The sequence below is a fragment of the Furipterus horrens genome, unplaced genomic scaffold (assembly GCF_987537825.1).
Source record: "Furipterus horrens unplaced genomic scaffold, mFurHor1.1.pri manual_scaffold_11, whole genome shotgun sequence".
Lineage (NCBI taxonomy): Eukaryota > Metazoa > Chordata > Mammalia > Chiroptera > Furipteridae > Furipterus > Furipterus horrens.
Window position 1 is genome coordinate 14433176 of NW_028327181.1, and position 27541 is coordinate 14460716.

Consider the following 27541-nt stretch of genomic DNA (forward strand, 5'->3'; position numbering starts at 1 on the left):
CCCTTCAGAAGCATTATTATTGAAACAGCCTTTAAAATGACTACAAAGTCCATTAGAGATTATGTATATTTCAAACTCTGAACAAATACCTGGTTTTATTTAACCAAAACTTACACATTTTATCTTATTTAAAACTCATCCATGGTGATATTATAACCTCTGTTATCTATTAATTTTCCTGGTTTATTTGGTCAGTATAAATATTATATTTGCATATGTAATTATACACAGTCAGAAATCTATGATTTAAGATCTCTCCTTTACCTGGTATCTCTTAGAGTTTTTACGTATGAATTTTAAACAAAAAGATAAATAAATCTACTCACTTCATATTTTATCCTACTTTAATCAACTTATAAGTATCAGAAGTATATTCTATAGATGTGTAATAATTTAAAAATTAGCTCTAGGAATTTTACATTCTTTTTCATTCCTAATACAGTATGACACAGTGGAAAGATATATTATGGGCCCACTTTAAAAAATAAAATCAGAGAGTTTTGTTCAAAATGACACAGATAATTTACCCATAGCTCCAGTCCTTTACTGGAAATACTGGTTCCATAGTAGCCCAGTTCTTCTAAATCAGCGGTCGCCAACCTTTCTGGCCCCTGGGACCAGTTCTGAGGAAGATAATTTTTCCAATGACGGGGCAGGACGGGGGAGGACAGGAGGTGGAGCTCAGGCGGTCATGGTACGGGCATCCACAGATGGGCAGAAGGGAGGTTGGGGGCCCCTGTTCTAAATGGTTTATTGCATGACCACTATAAATGAGATAGCATTTAAGGGTTTATTAAAATTTTAATCACAAACAATTAGAACAGCGACAAGTACATTCCAAGTACATTCTGATTACGTATTTACTTAATCAATGAGATCTATTTCATTTTTGTCTGAACCTATATAAACTTTACTTTTCAAAACTAAAGCTATCCTATCTTTATTAATAGTAGTAATTAATTTTTCCCCTTACTCTTGGTCCTTTTGCATCACCTGCTCTGACCTAGAGCTGGTCCTCCCTTGAAATAATGACATATGTAAAGTTTGTGGTCAACATCTCTCAACTTCCACCAGCAACTATCTTTTCTCCTGCCTCCAAAACACAGACCCCCTTAATGCTGCTTCTTGGCTACTTTCAGTGACTATGATGTCTCCCTACCAGCTACTTCAAGAGGTTATAAGACATTTCTGAATGTCTTGCTGGGTGACGGATCAGCAAGGCTAACAAACAGCAAACAAATGCTACTATTATATTTACATTTTACCGTGGACTTCTGAAACAATAGCACAAAGGGATTTTAGGAAAGTAAGTCACAGAAGATGTGTCTGAAAGCAAATAGATGTCTTGTGTCTTCAAAATATACCATCTATATAACTGTCATATATATACACACACACACTCTCAGTCACTCACATAAGTCCAATCCTAGAGTCTGAACGCCTAGAGAAGAAGTAGAAGCCCTACAGCCCAATGGCTATGGCCCCCTCCTTAGAGTACTTAGGTCTAGGGCCCGCCTCTTCAGAGCTACATGCTTCTTCTGAAGGAGCCTCTTTACCCTACTGGGACTCTGCATCCTAATCTGTAAAATTAAATGCTCCTTAAGGTTCTTTTCATTTCTAAAAATGTTTTAACCTCAGTATCACAAACACTGTCTAGCAAAAGCCTAGGCTAAAACAAAAAGGGTTGTTTAAAATAAATAATACTGATGTAACAAAAAATAATGTTTGGATTAATTAATATGTAACTGAGATTTAAATAAATCCCACACTCCTGGTTGTTTCTTCTCAAAGGCCATCACATATACTCCCTAGGATATGCAATTCTACCTTTCACATAAACTGCTAGCACTGGTTCCTTCCACCATAGTATTTTATTGCTTGTATATATTTAAACAAGTTATTGAAAAAATGCCAAGCCAAACATACCAGAGTATAGTCAGAACAGGGAAGACTGCAGTGGCATTTCTCTAATCATTCAGTCTCTGTGACCACATATCCCCCAAATAGATCTACCTCTCCAATAATCAATAGCATAATAAATATCTCACTTATGAAAAAAGTCATACTTGTTTAACCATCTCAACTATATAAAACCCAGCCTCAAACCAGAAAGCTAAGTTCAAAAAAAAAAAACCAAAAAATCTCTAAGCAGTCAAAATGAAAAGCCACAACTCACATTCCAAAGTTCAAATGTTCTCAACAGAAACCCTCATCACTGTCACAGCCAAGGCTCAGGTAGTGGCGTATCGTACACCACAGAGAGGACATATATATAAAACAGAAATGCAAGAGGTAGGCACATGACAGCAGCATTTATTTGGGCAACAGATAAAGATAAAATTGTACAAAGAAGACATGAAAGTATTTTAAAGGAAACAAAAGGGCAATTTGAGGTCGTTCAAAATAGGAACAAATAATTCTATGTTCCTTAAAAGCTCCTATAATGTTGATATATTATAGCAAAGTAGAATAATTTCATGTTTGTGATAACAATCCTGAGTAATCAGAAGTTTAAATCATGCTTAGTGCCTTCTCTGTAAGAAGGCAAAAAATGTGTAATATATTTTAGAAAATTTCACATAAAAATGGTTGAAATTTAACAAGGGCTGGCAGCTGAATTAAATTTGAATTAACAGGAAATTCACAAGACTACCACAGGTAAATTAAATATTAGTGTAGCAATTTTCCATGGAAACCATGGTGACGATGGAATATTAAAATTTATAATTAATCCCTCAAACACACTGTAGTCTTAAAATAACTTCAATATTTATCACCACCATTCCTAACCCCCCAAATATTAATTGAACCATAGTAAATTTCTATTTTTGTAGGTAAAAGATGGTCATACATCAGCAATTCATGATTCAACCTAATATCTTTATCAAAATTCTTAATAAAAAAATTAAGTAGTTTGCATTTTATCTTTTATTTCTCCAGCACCACCCCCATTGGAACTAATTATTAAGTAATAAAGACCCAAAGTCCACCAAAATGATCATGGGTCCGCCACCACTCACTACAACATTTTCTTTCTATTCCTCAAAAACATAGCAATCTCATTTATGCCTGAGAATCTCAACTCCACAAACACAGCCCCAAAATTATCTGAAAGATCTGGGCCTAAGCATATAGTTTTTCACAGATACCTCAATTTAGCATGATCCTGAAAATGTGTGTATGCATTCCTGTTATATTCATTTATAAATATTAAAAATATAAAATATGCCTAACATGCTTAACAATTAATTATCAGAGCAATGAAGTAATGACCCAAATAAATAATGGAACAGTCAAGGTTTTTAAGTTATATAAAACAAGTGAAATTCAGTCTGTTCCCAGATTCAAAATATTGTATTTTTATTTTCCTTAAAACAAGGAACACCTACATTGGATACATCAAAATAAGAAATCATTCATTAAAAAAAAACTATTTGTAACCTAATAATTAAGTGTTGTTCTGCCAATATAGGCTATAACAAAGCTATTCCAGGGTGGGCAACAAAGCTTCCTTGTGGATTTCTTCCTTCCCTGCTCGCCACTATTACATGTCTAGGTTTACATGTTGCATGTTTGGGAGAATGCATGTCCAAACACAATGTGTTCACACAATGAACTCCTGTCCCGAACTCCACTTTGATCCTATTCCAAATGTTAACTACTCTCTAACTCAAAATTGCCTCAATATCTGTGCTTCTACAAGTCTTAGTCCTCCAACATGATGTAAATTTTAAATACTACCCCTCAGAAATTAAGTAATGCTGGAAATGTGGGTGCATTCATGAATGGACATTGGCTTATACAGCCAGAAATAAGAGAGAGAAATTTCAGTCCTTTAAGAGTGCAAACTGAGAGACATCTACCAGCAAAAAACTTATGTGCAGCTTTGACATCTGCCATTAAATTTATTTCAGGTAACCTTCCTAGAAACGCTAAGTTTGTTACACAAAAGATATAAGCTAAAAGAATAGAATACTCAAAATTACAAAGAACACTAACAGGTTAAACAATAGTGTGCACAATTAAAAAGCTCCATTAAATGAGCACACTCCTCTTAGCTACAAAACACTAAAAAAGGGGACTACCAGGAACATTCAGGACAAAAGCTTCAGATAAACCTGAAAGTGTCAGTTAAATGACATAATTTTATAGCCTTCAATAAAACTACACGGTTTTAGCACATCAATGAAAGCAAAGTCTTAAAGCTGAGGCATAACACTGTTATTATTAATGATATAATGAATTCACTGTGGAAGCTAAAGCTGACAGGGATTTCAGGTCCCCTCTTGCTTCCGCTGTGTCCTCCACAGCGTGTCATCACTGTGACTGACTAGCAAAATGAAGGTGGCTGCTGGCCCCCTATCTTGAACTTGGGCTAATCAAACTCTGTAGCCTCTCACACTGGTAAATACTTACTGGGTAGCTCCTGACCAGTAAAGGTGTCAAGTCAGATTTCCTCATCACTGACTTCCTTCACTTCTTACCAAGTCTATCAACCATTCCCAAGCTTCTCAAACGTTCCTGGAAGTAGTTTTCTGTACCTCACCAATTTTTAAAATCAAAAATATTTAGGGCTAAAGAGAATAAAGATTTACTCCAGTGGTTTACAATCATGGTGTTGCTGCACTGATGTCTTATGATCAGTTGTGAGCTACATCAGAAATAACTATAATGTTTTTCTTTTTTCGATAGAGGTGAAGTTCATATAACATAAAATTAACCATTTAAAGTGTACCATTGATTGCCTTTAGTACACACATAATGTACGACCACCACCATATAACTGTGACTTTATTTTTAATAGGTACATAGTTAATATTATCCTTTTAATAAATTATACTCATTCATAGTCAATATGGTGTTCCTAGAGGGTGAGAAATAGGTGGAGATAAACTTGCAAGTCAGGCATTTCCAATAATTGACAAGTCAGAGAAATTTGCCAACTGACTGAACATCATTGTCCATAGTTGTATTACATTTTTTATAAATGCAATTCATTCCATAAACACATTATATTTTTTCAAACATTCACTCACTGAGTTCCCACTCCATGCCTGCCCCTCAAAACCTTGCAAAAGTAGATACATACTCGCAGTTACAGTACAGGGCTATGAAGGTGGCCCATACAAATATGGTTGAAGAAGGGTGTGGCCACTATGCCCAGCAATTATAGATGAGTTCATACAGAGAAGGTCGAGTTAGTTCTTCAGGCATAACGAGTGACGAAAGAAAGGCAAGTTAAATAGAGTATGAGGAAGGCTTTCTAGGCAAAAGGAAGGACTATATGCAAATGGAAAGAAGCCTGGTAAACCATATCCAACTAGACTGTAGGGCTCAAACATACTAACAGGAAAAACATAGTAAGCACATGTATGTGCCAGGCACTCCTTGTAAGCATTTTATAGTATATCCTCCAAGTCCCATTAAGAGCTAGGTGCCACTCACATTAAACAGATAAGACATCTGAGATGGAACTCAAACCTGGCAGTCTAGCTTCAGAGCCCATCCTCCTTGTCACTATAACTTATACTACATGCTTTTCTTCTTCTCTTTAATAAAATTAATCACGTAAGGCAAGACTTTCTATGATGGAAACTACAGTAAATCACAATGCAATGTGAGTGAACGAATGACTGACATAAACAATAAGTGGGCACCACTATGACCCCCTGTGGCATCTGAAAAAATAAGGGCGCAAGTGTCAAACTATCTTGAAAAATTACTCAGGCTTATTTTTATTCTTTGCAACTTAAGAATACATTTAAAGAACATAATTTCTCCTATTTTCCCTATAACCCAGTCATTTTCTTGCACACCCTCTAGGCCAAGGTGGGCTTTCCCCACTTTGGAGACCTCTACTAGCCAATGAAGAGACATGACAGGACTTCAAGAAAGTGAACCATGTGAGCAGATGTGTGTGTGTGTGTGTGTGTGTGTGTGTGTATGTGTTTAACAATTACTCTAAAAAGAATAAGAAGAAAAAAAACATTAAAAAAGAGACAGGAAAATGAAAAATCATTACGATGCCATTTGCAATAGATCCAGCAAGTGATAATGAGCTAAACTGTAACAGTGGGGAGTGGGATGTGAAAGACTAAATGACATGCCCAAGGACACAAGTCATGGGAACTGTCAGAACCAAGGCCTGGGTCTCCGGTTGCACTGACCTGGGAATGGCATATAGAATATATTTGCAAAAAAACCTTTATCATGGAATTTCTAAGACTTCTCTTTAAAACTACTTTGTCCACAATGCTTGATTATTTCTGCAAACTGTGGCCCAAAGTGAATAATTTAATAATATCAACTAGCACAGCATTCAGGCAGGTAATTAAGTAATTTAATATAGCTATACTAAAATTCGAGACTTAAGCTTCCTAATCCAGAAAGAAAATACTTTATCACAGAGAAAGTGCACGGATTTGAAATGCACTCTTTTGTAAAAGTAATAAGCTATTCCAAGACATAAATTTACAAGACAAAATCCTTACAAGTGAGCTTCCAAAGAAGCTTTTTAAATGAAGGTCCATCAGAGACATCATTTAAAAAGCCAGATTCACATTATATTAATGTGACAAGTATAACAAGATAAATAATCATAAGATTCTAAAATGACATTATTAATGCAGCTTATGTGACACATTCCTATTAATGATCTTTTATTATGTGTTAACAGTAAAATGTCATTAGATAAGCAATAAAAAAATCCAATCAGTAGCAGTTTTCCTGAAGATTTTGACTGCAGTCTTACTTACACAGTGGTATCTGATACTAATCCCTGGATTTTAAAGAGCAGAAATCAATCACTTCAGGATTGTAAACAAACATGTTCCTTTGAGATGAACATTTTAATTAATATCATTTCTGCAAATACAAGATAAAGAATAATGTGCTGCATGATAGCTTCTTAATGTAAAAACAAGGGAAAGCATATTTTGCCAGGCCAATAAGACTACATTAATAAAAGGATCTTGACACAGATCAGGAGCCTGGTCCAGGGAGCCTGGTGGTGCCTCTTAACAACTGCCGTGGAGATTTTGTGGGAAGTGTACCTGTCCCCTCCCTCCCTGACGTTGTCTACAAAATATTAGAAGTGAGTGCCCAAATATTCTGTTTTCTTTAAAAATCCACTACAGTCTAATATCTATCAACAACTAAAATATTTTGAAACTTTTTACATTTAAAGTTTATACCACTTCTTAGAAAAAAGCCTGAAAATACAAGTTTTACAAAGTAATAGTTCTTATTTACTTTCACATCAAATAAATATTTATTGAGCAACTATATTATCTATGGCACCAAGAAAGAGGTATATGATATGATTCCTATACTTAAGGAGCTTGAAGTATAAATGAGAGTCAGGATATATAAATAGATAAAGGTATATACATAAAAGAGATATAAAGGTTACTATCAATAAAAGACCATCAGCCTAAAAGGGCATAGATTCCAAACGCTCCAAGAACTCAGAGGTAGATAAAATCACTGTGTTTCTTCAAGAAGAAGGGGAGGGAAAAAGAGTGTCTTGGTGCTGGTATCTAGAAATGAGGAGGCAAAGCTATGGCTAACCTTCATATATTGGGATCATCTGGTCTCTCAGACTTTATCTTTCTTGGATTAAGAGCCCTGAACATCAAAATTCCCAATTACAACGGTAAAAAACACATGTCTTGAAGTAAATAAAGCCTGGTCTCATCTTAGCTCTGATGTTGCCATGCTGTGTGACTCTAAGTCACCTCTCTAAACCTATTTCTTTACCTGCAAAATGTAATTTATAACACTGACTACTTCATTACATAAAAGGTAAGTGAATGCATATAGATCAAGCAGAGATGCCTAGCACAGAGCAGGTGCCTAAAAAATGGTACCTGCTATTTGCGTGATATTTAATTCCATTCTTACACTATGATGCAATCACAACTGCACATAATCTTGCTGTTAAGGGTATGACAGGGCTCTGGGTAGGAGGCCCACTGTGCTCTGGAAGACTGGGTCCTAAGTTCCTCACTGGTCCTGAAGGCAGAACACGATTAATCATGCTCCAGTGGTATCTTTGTGAAAAGGTAGCAGACCCTAATTGAATCCTCCAGAGCCTACATCCTGAATTTTAGTATAGTTTAACCCAGCAAGTAAGCAGAGAAAAAGCAGAGTGAAGAGCTCCCGTTCAATCGTGTACTCCAGCTGCATGCTCAGTTGGAAACAAAGAAACCTAGAACCTATGGTCATTCTCTTCCAGTGAGACCACAATTAACAAAGGCAGCACTGGTAAAGGCTGACCGGGCACCTTGATACCAAGTTCCAACCAATCCTAGTCACGAGGCCCAGCTACAGACAGATGTTGCTTAGGGCAGCATTCTGTGAATGATCTTCCTAGCTTTGTTAAAATCACATCGATGCAGTCTCACTTTTCATCAGTGGTGTAAGTGGTTTTTATGAAACAGTTTGGTAAAACACATGGCATGTGACTGTAGCACTACAAATGTGTTAACAGACTCAGCCAGAAACCATGGCAATGATCTGATCATGTGAGAGTATTCTTGCAAAGTAGGAAAATAAACCTAATCTTTGTAAAGACTTACCGGTCCCCTACCGAAGTTTAATACTGAGTTTCTTCCAAGGAAGCTTCCATTTCCAATATAGAAGCAAGAATTGTTCACAAGCCACTACCAAACAATCATACAGTATTTGATGGCTCAGCTTATTTATGAATCTTCTATGAACTCCGCAGAATTATATCTGGATCCTTATAACATGATGATTTGGGATTATAAATACAGTGACTAAACACAACCTTCTGGTATAGCAATTTAAGCATCACAGAGTGAGTAAATACTGCAGAGTGAATCCTAACACTTGAAACAGAATCTTCCAGAGTCCAGAAATCCACCTGACTGCCAAGAATAATACTTCCATGGTTCAAGCAATACCAGTACCCAGAGGGGTTTCCACAGACATAACCACATGAGTTACTGCATATTGGGTAAAATAGAAAAAACAGACATTTATGAATGTATAGTTTGCAGATATCTTAGAAGCACTCATAAATATGCAACTAACAAATACAGAAGAAATGGGGTAGAGGGATTCAGGAATACACAGCATCTGTTTAAATTGCTTAATTATATGGTTTCTTCTATGCGTTTTCCTCATCCTAACTTTGGTTTTAATGGGGATCTGGGGGGAAGATACATGGATCTCTTAAGTGAAATAAATGAAACCAATCTCACTGAAAGAAGCTCTATGGTGAGGACTAATATATGAGAGATTCTGACTTCAGGATGAGGCAGAAATGACTTAGTGTGAGAGATCAAAATTGTATCAATTTGATATCAAAGAAAACCTTTCAATTCACCAGGCTATATTGAAGCAGGGTTTGTTAGATTATCTAGCAATAAAACAAATGCACAATATCTTCTCATGCATTTCACACAATTTCTATTTAAGCTCTAACGTAAAACATGGTATCACACATCATGCTACAAAGAAAGAGTCAGTTTAGCTTGTTCAAGTAAAACACCAGGCAGCTGCTAACAGAGACAGGTCACGGCAGGGGAAGGGCACAGCACATTCACTTCACTATGTTTTCCTTCAGAAGAATGTCAATAAAAACCACAGCCAACTGAGGTATTGGGGGGGGTGGGGGGGGGGCGGGGGGCGGGAGGGAGGTCCTGCTGTGCAGTGAACCCCTGGGTTCATCTAACAGTTAGCGCCAGTCAGACAAGTTAGCAAAAGGGACCCCTAGCCAAACCTACAGCTGCCAACAACTTGAAGAAAGCTGTCTTTCTCCCTGAACGTCCTGGGGTAAGGACCAGTCCCACATTTAGAAACGTTATTTCTGGGACCAATAGCAATTTATTTTGATAGAACCACTGGATTTTTTTTTTCTTGAGTTCTCAACAAAGGAGCCATATTAGGAAATAATCTTGCAAAAAGCAAGTGCCCCCTCCCCCTCTTCCCCACAATCGATGCACACACACCCGTGCACGCTGACATGCACAGACACACACCCATACACAATGGACGGCTCACTCGTGGGCCCACATGACCGCCTGGGAGCCCGCAGGCAGAAGGCCGTCCAGGGCTGGGCCCGAGGCGCTCTGGCGAGAGGCACCATGGCTGGAACCAGCTGCTGGGCGGTTTGTGCTGGGGATGCTCGCCCCCCAGCGGGGCCCTGGGGAAGCAGCTGCCAGCGGATCGGAGCCTATTAACCCCTTTGGAGAAGTAGGTGCTACAACAACACCCACCTGCGGGGACTCTGGAATGTGTCGGGGATACAGCCCCAAATGTCCCCCAGAGAGTGGGGCATCACCAAGTCATTGGACCCTGGCAGCTCTTGGCTGGCTCCTGCAAAGCTAATCATGTCCCTGGCTCCGAGGCTTCTAAAGCCAACGGGCGTTTCTGAGCTGTCACCCCTGAGACTCAGTCCAGGCATGCAAAGAAGGAAAAACTTAAGCGGGCAGTGGACACAGACCGACTTGGTAACTCATCCCTAAGGGGACAGAGCTGCTTAAACCAGCCAGCCCAGCAAACTACGGAAGGGGTGGAGGGACCCAAGGGCCACCACTCCCTGTCACCCTTCCCTGGGTAGGGCATCAGGGCCCCGTTCCCACTCCGGGACACTTACCTTCTTCCGGGGCTGCCATTTCATCATATTTGTACAGCCGATATGTAGAGCATCAAGATGCTGGCTCGGGGCTGGGGGCAGACGCAGGGCAGCAGCGACTGCAAGTCATGCTGCCTCCCTCCCACCCCCTAATTCTTTCCCATATTCACTGCGAAGGGAAAAAGCCCAGGAGAGTCCAGTCGTTTCGCCTTCAGTTCAATGAAAAGTATCCCCACACCACGAACACACGTCCCACTGGGCTAGGAAGTCCCAGCAGCCAGCGTACTCCTGCCAAAGCGGGGCATTTTCCACCCCGGCCAGCACCAGCAAAAGGAGCCTGGGGCAGAGGGTCTCCCAGGCAGCTGCAGAGACCCTCCTCCCTCAGAGAAGAGCTTGAGAACACGAGCTGCTGCAGAAACCCAGTCGGGCTTCTGCCATCCAAACCCCTTTTGGCGAATTCTCTTCTCAAAAAAAAAAGAAAAAGAAAAAGGAAAAAAAAAAAAAAAAAAGATTAGACAAGCAATCAAACCCTCACGCGCAGCCTGGAGCAATTCCCAAAATTCTGGGTGTATTTCTCGTTTGTAAAATTTAGCAAAGAAAATTCCAAAGATCTGTAATCAGAGCTTCTTTACGCTGTTTTCTCTTCCTTCCTGGATAACTTGGGAAAAGGATCTGCCCTTCCGCAAATGCCTACCTTCCCTAAACACTGTAAATAGGAAAACTTGGTTTGTGTGTTTAGATTTTTTTTTTTTTTTTTTTTTTTTTTTTTTAATTCCCAAGAACCTTAGTGGGGAAAGGCTGGAAGGAAATCCTGCAAGAACCCAACTCCACAGCTCAGTCTGCACTAATGACTTCCTTCCCTTCAGTGTGAGCACAGCCTGCCCAGCTCCAGCCACACAGAGCAAACGGTTTCTGGGTCTTAGTGCCACGACATCTGCTCCAAACCAAAAAGTAAAACATACGTTTTAGAGGTACCAACAGCTCTTAAGGAATCAGAGCCAGAAGAGACCTACAAAATCAGGAAACCATTTCAAAAGATGTACTTAAGTTTTGTGAGTAATACTGAGAGAAAAAAGAAATGGGAAAGGACTCTGGATCAAAAGGCCACAAAATCTTAATGTGTAATTTGAATAATAAAGATTTGAGGTATCTGACAATAAAAAAAAAAAACCACAAGACTCTGCTTCTCTAAATTTAGCATTATTTTACTATAAAAAATATTGCTGTAGAGATTTTCAGTCATCTTCTGTAAAATGATCCCACTCTATTTAAGGGGATACATCTATAAATACCAAATACTATGCAATTCTATTATTTGGTTATCCAACATATCTATTAACTCCTATCCCATCATGAGGCTATTTTGATAGCTGGGACTATAAAGAGTGGTGTAAGTCACTAGAAGACTAACTGGTATATATAATAATAGTAACTGGTGTACAATGAGTCTGATGTTCCAGCAATGTTTCACTCATTCTCAGAGTTCTATATGCATTAGCAGGACTGAGTGATGTATATAAATGGCATTAAAATAGCCAGTTAACTGAAATAGATTACTTTTGAGATCTTTTATAAGCCTAAGAGTCTGAAACTTAATGGTGAAAGCATTATCTTTTTAATAATAATAATGTTAACAATTACAGCTGAATGAATAGGTACTAATTCTTAAACCACTACTCTATGCTCAGACCTATGTCTACAGTCATTATCTCCCAGCACTGCAAGGATGGTCTTCATTTTCCACACGAGGACTGGGAGATTCAGAGGGGTCACTTGCTCAACCAAGACAATAACACATAGAAGGTGACAAGGCTGAAATTCAGACCCATGATGAACTGTCTCCAGAGCCTAAGTCCTTTCCATGACATACTACACGCCTACCTTACCTCTCACCTTGATAAAACTATTAAGTGCCTATGACTTAAGAACCTATTACTGGTCAGTCCCTGTTCCAGGCACTAGAAATGAGTAACAGCCTGTCCATGCTCTTGCCATTACATACTGCAGGCAGCAGTCACAAATAATACCAACACTCTGTATGCGTCCTGACATACCCAATCATTCTGCACAACTAAATTTGGGTATCCTACTAGCACGAGAAGTTCAATGAATACCAAACCAAATTCATCAATCTATTCCAAAATCGGTTTATCTTCCCAACTTTCCTTTATCTGTCCATAGCTCTGTTACTCTTCCAGGACCCCAAACTAAAACCTTAACATCACTGCTTACCTCTAATCTATCACCAAGTCCTTTCATTTCTTAGACGTTGCTTTCAAATTCCTATTGTGATATCTGAAGCCAGAGCCTCACAAAACAAACATATATTGAGTACTAACGAGGTGGAGAGCATCATGTGGGATGAAGACTAAGTCTCTGCCCTAGAGGAAGTTGTAAAGAAGGTAGGTCAGAACAGAAGACCTATAAGAAGACAACCAGGCATTGCCTTAGTCGGTTAAGCAACACATGAGTTACGTAAGGGTTCCAGGAGTTAGAATGAGAAATTACTGTAAACAGGGATGGTCAAGAAGGTTTTACAAAGGACTGTGAATTAAAACTTCAGAAAAGACACAACTCATTTTACAGCATGAGACCAAGGTACCAGGGCCAGTAACGCCCTTCAGGATCTGGACCCTCTTCTTTCAGGACTCACCTCTTCCTTCTCTCTCAGCCCCACCACAGTAGCCACCTCACTGACCCTTGATTATGTCACGCAGACACTTGTTGCACCCTCTGCCTGAACCGCTCTTCCCCTAGACACCCTCTTGGCTGCTCTCGTCATTCCCTCTAAAATAGTAACACCATGACTCACACACAATTCCTCCCCAGCTTCCTTACTCTGCTATATTGTACTTCAGAGCCCTTATTATATACATTTTGTTTATTTATTTAATGTCTTATTCATCCCACAAAAACATAAATTCCAAGGGAGGGGCTTTGCTCTGTTATACCAACACCTAGTGAATAGTGCATAGTGCCTGACACAATAAGCAATCAATCAATATTTGCTGACTGAAACAGTGAAAGAAAGAGAAAAAGGAGAAGAGCCGAGCAAGGGAGGCGAGCATATGTAAGTTGTATTCAAGATACAAAATTCTGACCTGCCTAAAATGTAAGGCTCAAGTATGAGAGTGTGAGAGGGAGAGATTTTGTCTTGTTCAGCTTTATAATTCCCAGGGCTCAAAACAGTGCCTGTCACAGCAAAGGTGCTCAATTTTTAGGGGATAAAAGAATGGGGAGTGGGGGTGTGGGGTGCGGAGAATGAACAGTGAATGAAATTCCATTCCACACAAAGTAAAAGATATCTTGTTGGCAAAGCGTGTTGGAACCAAGTGGTAGAGAACATCGTAAGGCGAAGAAATTTGGATTTTATCCTGTAGAAGGCAGGGAAATGAAGAGATTAACAGTAGGCAAAGGGCATGGTGGGAGCAGCATTTTCAAGCAGTCTAACATATAACAAAATATTAACTATGACTTTATGAGGCTCTTTTAATATAAGCCTTTAGATTTCTAAAACTATTTACATGGTTAAATGCTTATTATGACCATGTGACAGGTATCAAAGCTGAAATTCAAGGGGATGAAGTGACCTGTTTGATTCCACGCGGAGTCGATGGCAATGGAGGGGCAAGAACCCAGGGTTTATCACCCAACGCCTGAGTGATGACAGCAAAAACCTACAATTGCTTAGGGGTCAGGAGAAGAGGTCCTCCTTACCACTCCGCCTCTGACTTGCTGTACAGTATAACAAAAATTTTCAGAACGGCACGGCAGGTGAATGAATGAGTGAAACAGAATCAGGTGTAAGACCAACGGGAATTACGAGAATTGCTAACCTGGAGATACATGAGTCACGAAAAAGAGGGAGCTGTTAAGTAACTCCAGCCAATTGATGTCATGCTGGAATATCACTCCGGCAGTTCCAGACCCCCTAATTTTCACCAGAAGCTAAAAATTTCCTGATCTTTAACTGTTTGCTCAAAAATTTTAAAGCATCCTGACAGGCCAAACAAAACACGCCTGTAGGTCTGAATTCTGTCTACAAGTCATAATTTGTGACTGCTGACTTAGAGCACTCAAGGCTCCACTTTCTTGTATGTAAATTAAGGGACCTACATGGTTCCTGATCTGTGGGGTGGTTTTCTGAAGGCATCTGTGAATCCATATGCATACCACGCATGGTCTGTGGTCTGAAGAGCAATCTCTCATGCTCAGATGTTATTGGACTTAATAAAAGACAAAGTTATTTAAATTGAGGAGGAAAGGGGTCTAAGAACAGTGGGCTGTATCACGAAAGGAGAGAGAGAAAATAGATTTATGATTCTATAGAAAGACGGAACCAATCTAAAACTTCAAGGTCATACAAGGCTTTAAATAGGTTTTCAATTTTTTAGGTATAGTTCCCTTGGGTCACTTATTTGTATGACATTTCTTCCCCTGAAGTCGGGTAAGTGTTTCAGCTTTCATTTAATAAGAGCCACTTAATAAAAGATCATTACCTAGAAGCCTCTAAATACCAATACTATCTTAAATCAGCTTTTTTTCCCTTTGTGTCTGTATTTATTTTGCTTACTCCAAACTGAATCAAAAATTATACCTGAAATATTTAAGGAATTACTGCTATAACAATATATTCTCTTCATTAGGATTATTATATAGCGGTACCAAGCTACCACAGGTCATAGTGATATAATTTTGCCTTCCGTTTCAAAGATCCAACATCAAACAGTAAGAACACAATTTCTCAGATCTGCAACTACTAAAAGACATTTTTGTCACTTCCTTCATTTTTTAACCTAGCACTTTGCAAATCACTTCCCTAAAAGAAGATACTGTAACAGTCTATTAAAATAGCATTTTCCTCAATAACTACTTGCCAGTTAAAATCTGAATAAAATGTAAAAAAGAGGAAATGAATAAAGAAAACAACTTTTTTCACTGTTGTGAATTTATTCAAGATTTCCTAAGGAATAATATGTCTGACATCAATCATAGGGTAAATACCTGAAAAAAGCTAGCCTTATACTTATTTAAATTTATCCTGTTTTAGAAGTGGTATTAAACTCAATGTGAAACAGTATTTGGAAAATAATATTAATTTTCCTAAAGACCTCTAAATTATTTTCAAGAATCTAAAGAGGTGTTAGAAAAGTAAAGGGATGAAGGCAGAAGCAGATTTGAGACCCACAAAGTTTGCCTTGTTAGTGATATTTCATACACTTGGGTGCTTTCAGAATATAGAGACACCTTGCTTTGTTAAAAGCAGAAAACTAAAGTAGCCGGTGACAGTAAGAACTCTGCCACAGAGCCGAGCTGGTGCAGGACCAGGCTCCCATTCCTTGGGAACCGCCCGACGACACCCAGAGAGGATCGCCTCCATTCCCCTCCACCCTCCTTTCTTCCACTCTCGGGCAGTATCTGAGAGGCGGAAGCCGGCACTTGAAGTTCAGCACACACGGACTCAGTACTCGTTATACACAAGGCACTACACTAGGCACTGTGAGAGGAGACAAAAATAAGCCAGATGACTTTTGCCCTGCAGAACATAGCCATATGGCGGAGGTCGCAGGACAAAACAGAACTAAACTAAACACAACTAAAAACAACAGTAACAGCAGCGCCTAACACTGACTGATCTTGCAACTCCTTCAACTTTAAGAGCCCAAGCTCTTAGCATTAAAAGAATGGCATTACTAATAACGCATTCTCTCATTAAGACCATCGAAACCCTAAAGAGTAATTAATTCTGACCATGGTAACGAAAATAAAGTTTTACAGGAGAGGTAGCACGTATCCCACGTATCCTTTCCAGACGCAGAGGAGGGGTTTGTGGGGGACTGCTTCAGATCACAGGAAAAGAGCCAAAACATGGAGGCATGAACATGCGGGCACCTCAGTAAGTCACCTAATAGACCTGACATCTATAACCCAAGACAACATATAGCAGACTAAATGCGATTACCTTAACAATGTTAACAATAACTATCATTTATCACGTGCCAAGCACTGAAGTATTTTACATTCTTGTTGGTGGTGGTTATTCCCAACACCTTTATGAGGAGGAACTATTATTATGCCCACTTTATAGAAGAGAAAATTAAGCTGTGTACTAGAAAAATAGAGACATTTACTGAAGAAGATACAAAAAAACACTGTACGCAGGACAATGACACCTCAGTCCCCTACAAAGTAGGTACCATGGGACGTCACACAGTTCTCCCAACTGCCATCAGCTGCCCCGTCGTATCTTCCTGAATCTCATCAATGGTCTGAAATCTCTTCCTTTTCAAAGGTGATTTTAGTTTTGGGAAAAGCCAGAAGTCACAGGGCACCAAATCTGGGCTGGTGGGGGGATGCTGAGTCACCTGGGTGATTTGGTGTTTCACCAAACAACTCTGCAAGAGACATGATGCGTGAGCAGGCACTGTCTTGATGAAGCAGCCAATCACCAGTTGCACAGAGCTGCGGCCTTCTGAATCATTTCAATAGTTTCCATGGGGGAATGTTCATGCTTAACACAAAATTTGATGCAGATTCGTTGCTCTTCTCACTCAGTCATTTTGAATGTGACGGCCACACACTGCACACACTCACTCCATGGCATATACCACTCTCACTGACAGTGAAGTTGTCATTGTTCACGCATGCACATTCCAGTCCACTCTCCTTGGCTGTCAGGTTACATCAATGTCGCGCAAACTGTTCTCGTTATATTATCAATGGCTGGACTTTTTCTGGACAGATCTAGTATACGTAGAGCTAGAGCTATAAAGAGATTTTGAGGTTATTTACATACTGATGATATGTAGCAAGCTTTCAATTAAAAAAAAAAAAAAAAGATTCCCCCAGGAATAGAGTTTGGAGCAAGAATATAAAAGGGGGGACGGGGTAAGGGTAATTAAATCTTGAACAATGCTATACTTTTAAATACAATATAATTTACAGCCTAGCTGGGATGAGTGGGAGACCTGCCCAGTCCCTTGAGGTGGCAGTTTGTATCTGACCAGTACAGCCTAGATCACACTTTAGACCCACCATATACTAGCTAGGTGACCTTCTGTTATTTCATTTTCCTGTACCTCAATTTCCAGCTCTATAAAATAGGAATAACAATAGCACCTACCTAAATAGGTTGTTGGGAGGATTAAATTATATATGTAATTATACACACATACAATCTATCCTATACTGATGCTATATGTTTAGTAGTGTTGTAATTGCTCTTTTACTATGCTAATTCTGACTTTTTTCTTTCTTCATCATACCACAGAGTTTTGTGTTGATTATATTTTAAGGGCCACAAACTACCAAAATTAATGTTCATGTATTTCAGTGGCATAATCATTTCTCTAATAAGGCTTCTGTTTCTGTCATGACAGAGCAACTGGATCCAGGCTTACTCTCCAGGCATAACTAGAAAACTGGATATAATATATGGAAAAAAAAATATATATATATATATGAAAAATGCTGTTTTCATATCGTTTCAGACAACAGGCAGCACAATGCTATACGAACCTTGCAGGCAACAGCACAAATGAGGTAAGCTCTATGATCATCCTGGCTTTCTTCCTAGAAACACTTTTTCAACCACAGAGCAGAAAGGGGATCCCAAACAGAAAATAATGGTTTTGCTGAGTTGAGGAGACAGAGATCAAAGTCTGGAGGACAAAGAGGTGGCATATTCAGGATAAAGAAATGGAGAAGATGAACTCCAAGAGGGCTACACAGATAAGGTGCTCCAGAAACCAACACAGTGATCTCCCCGAGTTTTAGCTGAATACGAAGTTGCCCAATGCAGGGTGAAACTCCACAGGGCTACAACTGCCAGAGCTCACCAGGGCTGCAAGGCTTTCAAGTTCCAACCAGCCAGAACGGAACACCTGGGGCATTCAGTTCAGACCTCAGAAAAGTCATGTCCTTAGAGAAGGCGGGTAAACTGGCCTAAAGAACACTTTAAACTCACCCTAACAAAGCTTAAAAACAAAATCTGAAAAAAAGCAAACTTAACCTATAGGTGACTTAACTATCTGCCAGAACAAAGTTTAACACTCTTTGAAGGAAGACAACAAAATCTAGCACTCAGAGAAAAAGTCCAGCATTCAATTATTTTCCAGTGATACGTACTAAAGAACATGGGTGCTAACCTGGAAATACTTTATCTCACAGCAAGCCACTAATCTTCTCTCATAAGAGTGCTATGACTATGCTACAAAGTTTTACATATAAATCAGATCCATGGACTATAATGTTTTGAGCTACACTTTTTTTTTTTAGAGAAAGAGACACTGATTTGTTGTTTCACTGATTTAGGCATTCATTAACCAATGATTCTTGTATGTGCCTTGACTGGGGATCAAATACGCAACCTTGGCATATTGAGACAATGTTCTGATCAACAGAGCTACCCAGCCAGGCTTGGAAAACTATCTTGATAATTCTCTCTACCAGGCAGTCGGTAGCCACGGCCATACAGCATGCATAATTTTGCTGTTACATAATTTATCAATCTGGGAAATTTTTCAGCTTATGTTATCTTTAGTTAAAATTTATAGAGCAAAAAGGAAAAATGACTCATGGACATGGACAAAGTGTGGCGATCGCAGGGGTGAGGGGGATGTAATGGGGATAAATGGCAATGGAAAAATACAATAAAAATGTTTTCTAAAATTATAGATTTTATCTGGAATAAATTCAGTGGTCAGATATTGGGGCCAGAATATGCAGTTTTGATTTATTAAATTTTCTAAAGAAATCCTGAGAGTGCAGTGACAGTAACTGTGTGTAGGGGGTTTTAATATGTGTTTTACTTTCAGAAACGCTTGCACCGGGGGTTTATTTATTTGTGTGTTTTTAACCAAAAGAGGCTATATTTCTCTGGCTATAGTTGAAAGGAATGTAGGGAAAGTGGATCTCTTCTCTCTCCTAGGGCAGGAAACAGGCTATTAGAGAAGACAGTCAGTAGAGATAAAATATTATTCTTGAGATCCATTTGGAGGCCCTCTTACGACTTGTTGCTTAACTTTATGAATTTATAAATAATCATGGATTATATTCACAAAACAGACACTTTTTTATGTTGGTAGTTGAACTGCCTGGTATCTGAACTCCCAACTTCTGTTTTTCTCCCCTCGTTATCTGAGTCTTAGTGAAACATAGTCAGTATCTCTCATGACAGAAACCTAAAAGGTCAGATAATTACTTTCCACAACCCACAGGTTCAGGTCTTTGCCAGAACTTTGAATGTGAAACTAGCAAGACAAAGAATAGCAAAAAAGAGAATTTATTCTGGCAGCAGCCACAGCAACACCCAGTTACTACAATCGTGGGTGCCAGTGGAGCTCACCGTGGAATCCGAAATCCAGCTCCGGAAGTGGCGCTTCCAGCTCTATCACCCAGGGCACAGCAGTTGCTGTGGCACCTCTATGGCTGAGATCCAGGTGCTTTTAGATTAATACAGTCACAGTTGTTTACTGTTACTTGCAGCTAAGAACCCTGGCTGACTCACACAGATTCTGTTTTTATTGGGTCACAAATTTCTGCATGAACATATAGTCATGAATAGATACGTGTAATGCTGGAGAGCTCCAGGGCATGTTTTCTGCCCTCTTTTCTGCCTAGAATCACTCCCTCAGAGATCTCAGTCAGTCCCGAGCTTCTAAATACCATCTCAACTGATGACTCCCACATTTATGCCTCAAATACCTACCACTCTACTGAGCTTCAGACTTAACTGTCTACTCAGCATCTTCACTAAGATGTCTGACAGACATGTCAGACTTACATGGCCGAAACAAAACCCTTATTTCCCTCCCCGCCACCCCGCCCTTGCCGCAAGAATCTGGTCCTAATTCAATCCTATTTTATCTCAATTAATGGCATCTCTATTGATCCAACAGCTCAGCCCACAAGTTTTACAATTACCCTTGATTCCTCTCCTTTCTTCACCCTCAACATCTAATCCATTAGCATGTCCTCAGCTCTTTACCTACAAATTCTAATCCAAATCCTACCCCTTCTCATCACCTCTACCCCTTCTTCATTATGGACATCATTAACATCAAGTGGATTACTACAATAGCTTCCACTTTGCTTCCTGTAATTCAGTCTCTCTGTGTAGCCAGACTGATCTTTCTATAATGTAAATCAGATCATGTATTTCCTGTGTTTAAAACCCACTTAAGGCTTTCCTTTGTAAAAAGACTGAAACAGAAAACCTTTACCAAGGCCTACAAGCCGCTACATAATAATATAGCTTCTCTACCTTTCACTCTCAGCTCTTACCATTCTTTCTTTTAACCGTGCTGCGGCCAGATTTGCCTTCTTATGCTTCCCTTCATGACCTTGGTGGTGGCGGGCATGTATGCCCAGAATTCTCTTCCTCCAGAATAGGTATTTATTTCCTTCTCAATATTCAAGTTTCTTTTCAAATAGCAAGTCGTCAGGGAGGCCTCCCGACCAAAATTAATTCCCCTCCACACATTCGCTATATATTCTATTACTTTGCTTTGTTTCCTTCATACCACATTTTACAATTTGAAATTAAATTATTTACTCATTTGATCTCTTTGTTACTCAACAGATTTCAAGGTCTATGAAGTGGTATAAATATTGTTCACCACTGTAAGTCCAGTACTTAGAACAATTCCCAGCATATACTAGGTTCTTATTAAATATTCATTAAATGAATGGTCAAATTTAATGTCAGCTATATGACAAGATTAAATATGATATATAATATTTCCTTTTGCAGTAAAATTTTCATAATGATATTTATTTATTCATTTATCAAGGGATACTTACAAATATCTTCACTTTTGAAAGATACACTCTCCCAAGTGACATAAAAAGGAGCCATTCCCCTTAAATCAGCACTACGCTCAGGCCTAAATCTGCAGATGTTCAAATGAAAGAAATAAAAGCTTCTAAAAAAGTGAGCAAAAATTATTCTGAAAAAAAATTAGTCTAATAATGTTTTTACTGCAAGAACTCTAGTACTATCACTTTCTATTCTCATTTGCATTAGAGAGAATCTTATATTACCCAGAAACGAGTGGAAAAAATGATCTTCAGATAGTTTAATAAATAAATTAAAAAACACTTTGAAATCCTTAGATGAAGTACAAATTACCTGTCAAAAGTACAATCTCATTTGTCAAAACATGAAAATGAAGAAAGAGAAGACAGAAATACCAGGCTCAGAGCTGCCAAAGTGACAGGCTGTCTTAAGTGAGATAGTCAAAACATTCATATGGTAATTTTTAAAAGTGCTGTCTATTGTGGCCATCCATATAAAAATCATAAGAGGGCCTTTTTTTCCTATTTCAAAAGTATATGTTGGGTCAGACAGTGGACCCACTGGTTACCAAATTAAGCAACAACAAAAGACTTTTCTGTTTAAGTTCTGAATGCATATATAAGACAACTACTAACTGATCTGCATGGGCAGTACTTCAGAAGATCCCACTTCCACAATAAACTCATCAATTACACCAGCTAACACTATAACTGTCAGTCTTCTGCATACAGAACACAGTGCAAAAGATAACTTTTCATGTTAATTGCTGTGATTAGCTACAACCTGTAAATGGCAAAAATCAAATAGCAAAAAAACACCAAAATAGGGTTAAAGACTTAACTAAAATGTACAAATACTATTTTTAATTATTTTCCTTTTTCATGTAGTATCTTAAAGAGCTTTCTTGTTCACATTTCTCCTAAGCATTTCTCTCTCTTGCGACACTTATAATTCTAAATAAAAGAGCATCTCCTTGAGATGTTCCCTTTATTGGGTTGATGAGTTCACCGTCAAATCTACACTTTCATGTATTACCCTACTTCCTGGGATGTGGAATCCAGTCTAGCAATAAAATAGAAGTTTTGATCATATTTGCTTTGGTAACAAAGCTGGTATTTCTAGATTTGGATTTAGATGTGAAGCTACTCAAAAAGAAAGTGACCATGTATTGTATAATTCCATTTATGTGAAATGTCAAAAACAGGAAAATTCATAGGCAGAAAGTAGGTTAGTGATTGTCAGGGCTGGCGGGTAAGGGAAATAAAGAGTGGCTGCTAATCAGTACAAGTTTTCTCCTGGGGAAGATGAAAATTTTTTGGAATTAGTGATGCAAAACTTTGTGAATACACACAGAAAACTACTGAATTATACACTTTAAAGGGATGAATTATATGGCATGTAAATTATATCACAATAAAGCTGTTATATAAACTGGGGTCGGCTTGCCCTGGCCAGGTGGTTCAGTTGGTTGGAACATCATCCCATGCACCCAAAAGTCTGCAGGTTCAATCCCTGGTCAGGGCACATACAGGAGGCAACTGATCAATGTTTCCCTCTCACATTGATGTCTCACTCTCTCTCTCTCTCTCCCACTACACCTACCCACCCATCCACTGCCGCCCCCTTTCCTCTCTTTCTAAAATAATTTGTTTTTAAATCCTCAAGTGAGGATTTAAAAAAAAATGTGGTCAGCTTTCCCATTCACAAAAAAATTAAGTCACTATATGATTTTCTCTACTTAAAACCTTTTCTCTCATATTTTTTTTTGTCTTTGGTATGAGCTACAACTAATCTTCTAGTACCAGACAACAAAAATAAACAATTAGCAAACTAATATCAGCATGAAAAGTTGAGAAAAACAGACCAACATTCTTAGTTGAATGGGTTATTTTATTCATGGATATGTGTTGATGATATAAATTTATTATAAGTATGTACCACAGAATCATTTTCTATAATTTAATTATCTATAGTGCATTTGAAAGATACAATAAGATATGTCAATACTTCATAGCATTCTACTAAGAACACTATGGCCCTATGTGGTGTCATGTTTCGACATGTTAGAAGCAGTACAACAGAACAAAAGCTAATGAAGCCAAATAAAGACGAAACTAATCTTTATAGCAACATATGCTAGCCTAACATATCTCATCTATGACTATAAACTCCTTAAATAAAAAAGCTTGTACACAAAACTTTTCTCAATGCCTCCCCCCTCCCCAGCCAAAGTAGATAGAAAGGTTGTTTCTCAGCAATTTTAGCACCATGATCTCTACAAAGATAAAAATTTTTAAATTTCATTCCTAAAACGCAGTTACTACTCTGTGTCACAATAAGTTCCAACTTAAAAAGAAACTTGAATACCAACCAATGAAACAAAGAGAAACCAAGGCACTTTTGCTTCCTGAAGCAAAGTCATGTGTTAATGACCAGTAACCGTCTCATTTCTGAAAACCCAAAACTTGTGTTTTCCATGGAAATTTCTAGATTCTTTTCATAATTATTCTTATATATATTAAATCTTTATAATAAGTCAAATGGTATCATACAGTTTTAATTACTGCTTTTAAAAAATATGTTCTTTATTATAATTATAGGATTAATCCCCTTTCATTAGCTTTATTTTTTAAATAATGAAAATAACCTTTGATATTCTTTTTCATTTAAATTTTATTTTTCAATTATAGTTTACATTCAATATTATTTTATATTAGTTTCAGGGGTAGAGTATAGCAATTAGACAACCAAATACTTCACAAAGTGATCCCCCCAATATTTCAGGTACCCACCAGCACTGTATATAGTTACTACAATGTTGTTGATTGTATTTCCTATGCTGTACTTTATAGACTAATCTTTGCTTTTCTAACCTAATGTTTCTTCCACATAAATTTCAAATTAATCCTGTCAAATTTCAGGACAAATTTAGTTGATATTTTTACTGTTGCCATTATGTAAAATCATACATACTTCTCTTTGGATTATTCTGAAGTAATTTTAGCTCTGATAAATGTGTCTCTTTTTTTCTATTGTATTTTCTAACTTGGGTGAAACGCTACTTATTTTATTGAACTCTTACTTTTTCTAGTATCTTAGTCAACTTATTTGGACTTTCTAGGTATAAAATATTTTTGCTGTAAATATTTTTTTATCTTAATTTTATACAAAAATCTGTTTAAAAGTTTTGCCTCAAAAACCTTAGAATACATGGGTTGAGGGGAGCAGAGAGGGAAAAACTGGGACAACTGTAATAGCATTAATAAAATATTTAAGAATAAATAAATAAAATCATTAATGTGTTCTACTAGAAAATATTGTTGTTTCCCAAGGTCATAAAACTCAGCTTAAGAATTATTACGTGTTTTTAAATCAAATTTTCAGAAAAAAGTAAAACAATTAAATATTTTAAAAATTTAGAGTACAATTCAAAATAATAAAATACATTTAAATGGATAAGAAAGCCATGTCTGAGGATAGTTAAGGACATAAAAATAAATAAATAAAACAAACAAGATAACAAATTCATCCAAACGAAAATATAAAACCTAAGAAAGCAGATTTTTAGCTTGAATGTAGTATGGACTTCATTTCAAATTTATATCTAAAAACCATTCTGAAATGAGTGAGATGATTTGAAAAATTCTAAATATATCTAAGCTTGTTTTTCAACAACTTTCTTAATATTCTCCCCTGAAATATAAATTATAATACAAACCAGGATATGGTAAAAACAGAAATTTCAAAAGATCTGTTCCTAAATAAGAGGCTTAATCTTTTTTAAAAAGTCAGTTTCTGAAAGGTAATATTAAAATATTTACCAAAATTATAATGGTACATCCAGTTTTATCAGATCATTAATGTATCATGCTTCTTAGTAGAAGATAATTGCACAAAAGATCGAAAGTCCAGCCCTGGCCAACGTGGCTCAGTTGGGCATCGTCCCGCAAACCAAGGCAACCAATTGATGTTTCTCTCTCGCATAGATGTTTCTCTCCCTCTCTTTCTCCCTCCCTTCCTCTCTCTAAAAGCAGTGAAAAAATGTCTTTGGGTGAGAATTTAAAAAATAATAATTTTTTTTAAATCCAAAGTCAAAAGGATCTCCTAGCAAGCAGGTGGTTCCATGTGTGTGTGTGTGTGTGTGCACATGTGTGCATGCATGCATGTTCCTACAGTGGGGGTGGAGTGGTAAGTGGTTTGGATTGGGAGTTTTATACTCCTACTCGAAAGATATTAACCTTTTTCCTAATAGAAATCTTCAAGAAAGTGAACAGAACCTGACAAGAAATGCCTTGCTCTCCAACCTTTTTGGAAAACAGGGTCAAAGTGCCCACCTGCTGCCACCTGCTGCTCTCTTCCAGGTAAGGCTCACCTACACTCCAAGACCAATTTCTACTTTTTGCAGAAAGTATATGTATTAGCAGTCTCTCTTCTTCCTTGTTACTGCTGCTGATTCATATTAACATTGCTATTGTCTTGCCTTTGTCCTCAGTCTCTTAAGCTGAGTCCTGACTCCTTGGTACCCAACTCCTTATCCAAGGTTCTTATTCCTTGTCTCTGAATACCTAGGAATCTGAACCAATGCCTGGCTCTTGAGCTCAAGAACACCTTCTCACCAGACATCTGGTTCTGGTCTTTGGTATGTGTCTCCTATTCTGAAATATCCTGCTCTCAAATACCCCAGACTTGGCTGTAACAAGAAGCTTCAAGGCTGTCCTTTCAGGAAATGTTATTTTTCCTCAGGAGGAAGAATGGAGAGGTGAAGGAACATTTTCACTGGGGGAAAAAGGGGTTAAATATAAACACATATGCATTTTTAAATGGTTAAGCTGTAAAATGTATATATATTTCCACAGTAAAAATGCAAATAAAGCAAAACAAATAATAAAAGTAGAACCCCAGAGTCTACAGAAAAAAAGAATAGCTATTAGATGAGACTCTAAAAGGAGGTGCAATTAGGATTATCAGGACAAAAGTTGACTAAACGGAAGAGGCCAGGTCAGCATTTGGTATTAGGATGTTTAAGTCCAAAGATAAAGTCATAGGTAAAGGTAGATTATGGTAAGATGCTTTTTATTTAACTGGTTTTTTAACATTAAATACTTACTTTGTTGAATGAATGAATGACCATGACTTAACCAAAGATAAATGGCTAATTAGTGGTAGAAATAGCATTATAATTCTCAATCTAGCTCTCTTTCTCCACTGGGATCATATGGTTCTACTGACTATCTTAAAAACCAATAAACACTGCTATATATGATATCAAATCCAATTTCCCCTTAGATTTTGAGGTCCTCCATAATCTGGGCCTATACCTCTCACCAGCCCTAGCCTCCCTAAATCTAAAATCAGGTCACCCTAGTTTATAACTAATAAAAGTGGTCTCCTCTCATCTTTTCCACCAGTTATACTTACCTTCCTCAAGGTCATAGCTTAATCAGTTGCCCCACTCTGGAACTCCCTCCTTTCTCACGTCCTGCCACCCCAGCCACAGCAGCCATCATTCACCACACGGTTTGTCTCAATGCCTTCTCTAAACCCATGTCATAATTATACTTAGTGTATATAGTTTAGTATTAGTTGTTCTTTGATGGTTGCATATTTGTTAATAACTCCTCTTCTATAATCTCTTGGAGGCAGAAACTATATTTTAACAATAATATAATAGCTGTAATTTATTGAGCAGCTGTGATAAGATTGTATTATGTGTTCAAAATACTTCTTCTTCTCTACCTGATCCATCCAAAAGAAATCCCTTTCTTTGGGATGAGTATACTTCTTGTTCCAGTGATGCCCAGTTTGGCCTTATGACTAACTTTGGTCAACTGAATATGAGTACAATTGGCTATGCCACATCTGAACAGAATTTTAAGAGCTATAGACCATTTGGTATGGCAAAGATGCAAGAACTTCCAAAATTTAGATACCGTAGAAGACAACATGGGACATCCTGCTGGTATCCCACCCAAGAGGACTACCTGCAGGCGAAGGTATTCCAGCATCAGGAGGCTTTGAAGTATACCACTCACCGAGGACACCGAGGGGATGGGAAAGATAGAGCTGGAACTTGGCCTCTCATATTAAGAAACTGCACTGGAGAAGGTCCTAAAGGATCCTCAAAATATTCATACACGTGC